Source organism: Cannabis sativa, chromosome 4, assembly GCF_029168945.1.
Source record: "Cannabis sativa cultivar Pink pepper isolate KNU-18-1 chromosome 4, ASM2916894v1, whole genome shotgun sequence".
Lineage (NCBI taxonomy): Eukaryota > Viridiplantae > Streptophyta > Magnoliopsida > Rosales > Cannabaceae > Cannabis > Cannabis sativa.
The window spans coordinates 76,428,136-76,434,553 of record NC_083604.1 but is presented as its reverse complement, the minus strand read 5'-3'; the positions used below and the strand labels follow the sequence as shown (position 1 = coordinate 76,434,553).

Here is a 6,418-nt window from a genome sequence, read left to right as displayed (position 1 = left end):
ATATATGTGAGCCAATATATACAAAGTTTGTATGTTTTCGAGTCTTCAGTCAAGAGGAGAAAAGGAAAATAAGAATTATTTGATGGCATCAATATTGCATTTTTCCTTTTCAAAAAAAAATATATATATTGCATTTTCTTATAACTTCCATATTTTATGATATTAAGAATGTGGGTCTTTATTGTGAATTGAGTTATTGATTGGTTATATGACTATTTATTATTATTGTTTTTACTATATGTTATTAACATTAATTTTTATTTTTTAAAATTTTACATTACATTTGTTACACAATTATAATTTCTCTTGCTTTCAAATTATTATTATTATTCTTTCTAAATATATCACTCTATAACATTTGAAAAAAAATTATAAATATAACTAAAACTTAAAATAAAATAAGTAGACGTAACTTGGCACATAATATAAAAAAAACATACAATTAATAACAATACACAACTAGATATGTGTAAATCAAAATATTTGATTTTCTTTTGTTGATAGTAGTTCTTCTTTCTATAATGTGATCTTGTAAAAATGAGAATTTATCTATATAAAGTCTTAACATTACGTAGTTTCAGAAAAAAAATTCTCAAAAACTTTGTAAAAGTTAATTCAGATCTTGAGAGAAACTTGTATTTATAGAGAGTTTAATACAATGAAGAAAAAAAGTTGAAATAACAGTTCTAAAACAGAAAGTAAGTTAATAAAACTAACTAACAAACCAATTAAAAACATTTACAGCTGAACTAACTATTAGTTATCATATATTAATTATATGGGATTTTCTCCTTGAATAATATTCTTCATTTTTTTTTTTGACAAAGTGATTAGAATCACTCATGAATTTACGACGGAGACGCGCTCCACCAGGAATCTTCTTGAACCAGGATAGCTCATCGTCTAACCGCAGAGCATGCTTTGCCAAACCATGGCCGCTAAATATCCAAAGCGAGCCACATAGGACAAAACTGCCTTCGGAAATTTAGACAATAAAACTACAACATCTTCAAACACCGCTCCTAGTTCATTAAAATATACATGAAAAAAAGCAGAAAACCAGAATAACATTCTTCATTTTATTTAGTCATTATATGAAATGTAAAAACTTTAATTAACAAAAGTATTATGGTAGTTAGCACTAGAAAACATATTTGTATGTCACTGTATACCACCTTATATATTTTTATAAAGAATATCTCTTTTTGGTCTCCTCATAAAAAGGAGAAAGGAGAGTCCCACTTATCCAATCTCTCAAATGATATATTCTCTTATCTTTATCTTTCTCAACTCATCACTCTCTTATTTATTACTCTTCTGTTTATATTTTTCTTTATTAAAAAAAAATTACTTAATTACCTCAAAAAGGATCTCTTTAATTTCCAAACATGATTATTAATTCTTACATCATATGGGCTCTGCCTTATTTACATTTAAATGTTAATTCTCTTGTGTTTAATCATTTATGCATTTTTTTAGTTTTACACGTGATTCATAGATTTATAATAGCCATTTGATGCTTGTCTAATTCCACCTTCATTTTATTAAATTAGGCGATTTCATGCTATTAAAAAAAGAGTTCATTTTATTAATTAAGAAAAACTTATTAGGGTCATATTTATATATCTCTAATTTTACTCTATTTATTTGGTTTTATGTGAAAAACAAACAAACGAGCTAAAGTTGAATTCTGGGCTTTTATTCAAAATAAAAAATTCAAATCTGGGCCTTGTTTCCAATCCAAAAATGTGAAAGCCCATAATAATATTTTGAATTGATTGTTGGACTATTTCGAAAAAATATGAGAAAATTACACTATACCTTTTTTACATTGTCTTTTTTTATTTTTACCTTCTTTTTTAAAGTCTATTATATTTACCTCTTTTTTTAAACATTGTACCAATTTTACCCCTGGCACTTCAAGATACTCTCCATGTGACTCTCTTATGTTAGGGTATTTTGGGTACAATACATATAAAAAAATGTATGTTTCAATTAAATATAAAATTAGAGGCAAATTTGATTAACTGATTAATAAAAATGGTATTTTTCAACTTACCTAAAAAAATATTATGAACTCTAATCTTGGTCTAAACTATAGAGGCTCTGTAAGTGTAAATGGGTCGATCCTCTATGTTTTTCAATTTTCATAAATATTGGAATTTTGGAATTGAGAGTATAGTTTATTTTGATATGACATAAATAAATAAATAATATCATAGGGTTATGGTTTTTTATTTTATTTTATTTTTTTTTATATTTATAAGGGTTTTTTATACCATATTTTTGTAATAAATATAAAAATTCCATATTTATAAAACAACAATAAATTTTACCAGAAAAGTCATCGGCACCGGAAAAGTCGCCAAAAAAAGTCACCGTCGCTAGAAAAGTTACTGGAAAGTCACCAAAAGTAGATGTCTTTGATATAACTAAAAATATAACCGGTTCGATCTATGAATAAAAACTAATAATTCAAACCGGTTAAAATTAAAATATAATTGGTTCTGTAATATAATAAATAACATAAAATAACTCAAACCACTTATAATTAAAATAGAATCGGTTCTATTACAGTGTTATAATGAATAAAAACTAATAATACGAAATAACTCAAAGCCGGTTATAACTAAAATAAAACCGGTTAAATAACATAATGAATACAAATAAGTAACACGTAATAATTCAAACCGATTACAATTAAAAAATAAAAGGGAAATCAATTCCTAAAAAACTGAAACATAAATTAAAAACAAAACTAGTTCTACAATAAATAACCTCATAACACATAATACCTCATAAAATCGATTATGATCAAATTCAAAAATTATTGAGGCATAAATATGAAAAGAGCCAGTTCCATAACAAAATAAATAAACACAAATAATAACACACAATAACTCAAATATAATATAAAAAAAAAACCGATTATATTTATTAACTACTTAAAAAATTAAGACAAAAAAATTTGTTCCGTATAGCAACTAAAATAAAAACATACACAAAAACTAGTTAAATCAAATAGCTCAAACAAAAATATCCATTCAACATGCTCCAACCCACCAAATAATTACACTCATACCATATCTACTTCAAAAATACCCATTCATTATGTTATATAACTGATTTTATTTTAATTATAACCGGTTTGAGTTATTTCGTGTTATTTGTTTTTATTCATTATGTTACAGAACTAGTTATATTTCTAGTTAAATCAAATAGCTCAAACAAAAATATCCATTCAGCATGTTCCAACCCTTTAAATAATTACACCCATACCATATCTACCTCAAAATACTCATTCATTATATTATATAACCGGTTCAATTTTAGTTATAACCGGTTTGAGTTATTTCGTGTTATTTATTTTTATTCATTATAACATTGTTATAGAACCAGATCTATTTTAATTATAATTAGTTTGAGTTATTTTGTTTTATTTGTTTTTATTCATTATGTTACAGAACTGGTTATATTTCAATTATAACCGGTTTGAGTTAATTTGTGTTATTTATTTTTATTCATTATGTTATAGAACTGGTTCTATTATAATTTATGTTTGAGACATCTACTTTTGGTGTCTTTTCCAGCAACGGTGACTTTTCCGGCGATACTAATTTTTTTTGTGACTTTTCCGGCAAAACTTATTTTTATTTACAAAGATGTGATTTCCATCTTTTTTTATAAAAATATAGCATAAAAAAATCCCTATAAATGTTAAAAAAACAAAAATAACCCATAACCCCTTAGCATTATTTATTTATGTCATACAAAAATAAACTCATATAATTTTTTCCATATATCATGTATTTTCTATTTATTTTTTCTCTACAATCTATGTAAAGGAATAAATTTTTTTATAACTTACTCTTGTTTGTTGTATTGATGATAAATATGATGGTAATAATATTTTAAAAGTTATTGAGATGAAGGAAAATATACAAAAATTAGGATTATATCAAAAGCATACCTGGTTTCCTGTAATTTAATTTAAATTTTCTGATTCCTTAACAAAAGGGAAATTTACACCCATTACTGCCTTTATCATTTTTTTTTTCATTTGTACTGTTGTACGGTTATTTTAACTTTTATACAGTTTTTTATTTTTTAAATATTTTTGGCAGTATACTGCCTTTGGTAAGTTTTATTAATAATGGTTTTATGGCTAAAACAAACATATGTGTATGTACCTTTTTTACACACACATTCAAAGATAACTTATTTATCTACCACATGTCTTTGTTTTGAGGCACCCAACTCATCCCATTCATTCCCACTTTGCCCACTGTTTATTGAAACCAAACCTACACTGTTTGTGTGAAAGTGACTAATTCTTTATTTTTTTTTTTATTTTAATGATTTAAAAATTATTTAATGATTATTATATTATCTTTTGATTAAATGGTTGATGGGATGGTTGATGGGATGTGGGCTGGTGACATGTTTTTTATACTTTTTTTTATTTAAATAAATTTAAAAATCTCACACCACTTGTCCCACTATTTATCAAACGCATTTCCTTCTATAATATTTGCAGAACAAGAACAACATGAAGTACTTGTTCTTTTTAGAAGATGGGTGGACTCATCTTATGAACATGAAGATAAGGTATCATGTAATAGTAATTGCTCCTCTTCTGTTCTTCTTCTTCTTCATGAGTCTCTTTCTTTTGTTTTTTTTTTTTTCAAAATCCATACACTTATCATCTTTTTTCTCACTATCTTCCTCCTTAAGTTCTCTTACTCTCTTTATTAACATATAAATTTTTTATTTTATTTCTTGTTCAGTTCTTCTTCTTCATCGTCTTCTCATTTTTTTAGTTTTTCTAATTTTTAATCACACTTTTGGGAAAAAATAAAAGAGTGGTTTTTTTTATTTTGATTTTCTAGATCTGTTCTTACAAATATAAGTTATGGTAATTCAAAGAACACTAAATCAAAAAATACCCTCAATCTGTGTTGGAGAACTCCGACTCCGATTTTGAGTTTGAGCCAAAGTTCCAAAGTCTCCCAAATCTGATAAGGTTTTTTTTCTATTGATCTTGTGTTGTTTTAAGAGTTTTTTCAAGTTGATTATATTTCCTATTTTTATTTTCTTGAATGTTTTTTTTTTGTTAGTCTTATTTTATAGTTTTCTGTTTGTTGCAAACCGCCGAAAGAAAGTTCAAAAGTCTCCCAAATCTGATAAGGTTTTTTTCTATTGATCTTGTGTTGTTTTAAGAATTTTTTCAATTTGATTATATTTTCTATTTTTTTTTCTTGCATGTTTTTTTTTTTTTTGTTAGTCTTATTTTATAGTTTTCTATTTGTTTGACTCTGTGTCTTGTTGTTTTTGTGGTTTTATTTTGTTAATTTTTAGGGAAAGAGTAAATACCAAGTGAAGATTGTTCAATCAACTGATCTGTTCGAAGACATAATTAGGAAAAGGGTTGTCAATGTGTGTAATTTCATTATTTTAGTTTTAATATTTTTTTATGCTTGTTTTTTATGTTCTTTATTTATTTATTTTTTTGTGTTGTTTTATTAGTGTTTTCTTATGTTTTTTTATAGGATGGAAATCCAAGTACACCCGATCGAAATACTACCATTCCAAAGTTTTTTTATGCTTGTTTTTTTTTTTATTATTATTATATTCTGCAGTTTTTTTGTGTTGTTTTAGTAGTGTTTTCTTATGTTTTTTTTATAGGATTGTTGTTGATTTAGTAATTTTTTCTCTTTGCCAGATTTTATGGTTTTTTCCTGGTGTTTTTATGATTCTAGTGTTGATTTGTCCGTCCCCAACCACGAAGGAGGTGCCGTTTGTGCTTTATTAATGTTAACAGTATAAAAGTAAATATTTTAGGTCTGGACAGTATGAAAAAAAAAAGGGGGCTTGAACAGTAAAAAAGAAATTATTGCCGTGTGGCAGTATTATTGTAAAACTTGGAGAAAAAAACAGTATTTTTGTAAGTTTCCCTAACAAAACCATATAAAAAGGTAAATTTCACATTGTACTGTATTAAATGGGCTTAGATGGATAGGCCTACAGACCTATTAAGTCAGTGGGCCAATAATTTATTTATTTATTTATTTATTTTGAGGATACTACAAATTTGATGGCTTTTAAAACTTCGTACAAAAATATGGCTTTTAATGGAAAGATTAAAGAAAAAATTGAAAAATATGAGTAAAGATAACCTTATGGTAACCTAAGGGATAAGTAACCAATTACCAGATGTGAGAAACCAAGTATCTCATGCTTTTTTTTTCCATTATTTTTAATTTTTTTTTTCTAAAATTTCTAATAAAATAACTTTTTCAAAAATAAACCATATTTTTACAAACCTTATACTTTAAAAACCATACAAATAACATTCTCCATCATTTTAATAAAGTTATTGGAGCTGAGAAATTAATGGGAGCCCAATTGATTTATGTCA

General features: G+C 25.6%; 1 long non-coding RNA gene across 1 annotated transcript; it reads left to right on the top strand.

Moving 5' to 3' along the window:
* The first annotated feature begins 3,877 nt into the window (after positions 1-3,877).
* On the top strand, positions 3,878-5,987 carry LOC133037390 (uncharacterized). Its single transcript, XR_009687499.1, has 3 exons — positions 3,878-4,621; positions 5,359-5,436; positions 5,723-5,987. It is a non-coding gene; the product is annotated as an uncharacterized LOC133037390 (long non-coding RNA).
* The last annotated feature ends 431 nt before the right edge of the window (positions 5,988-6,418 follow it).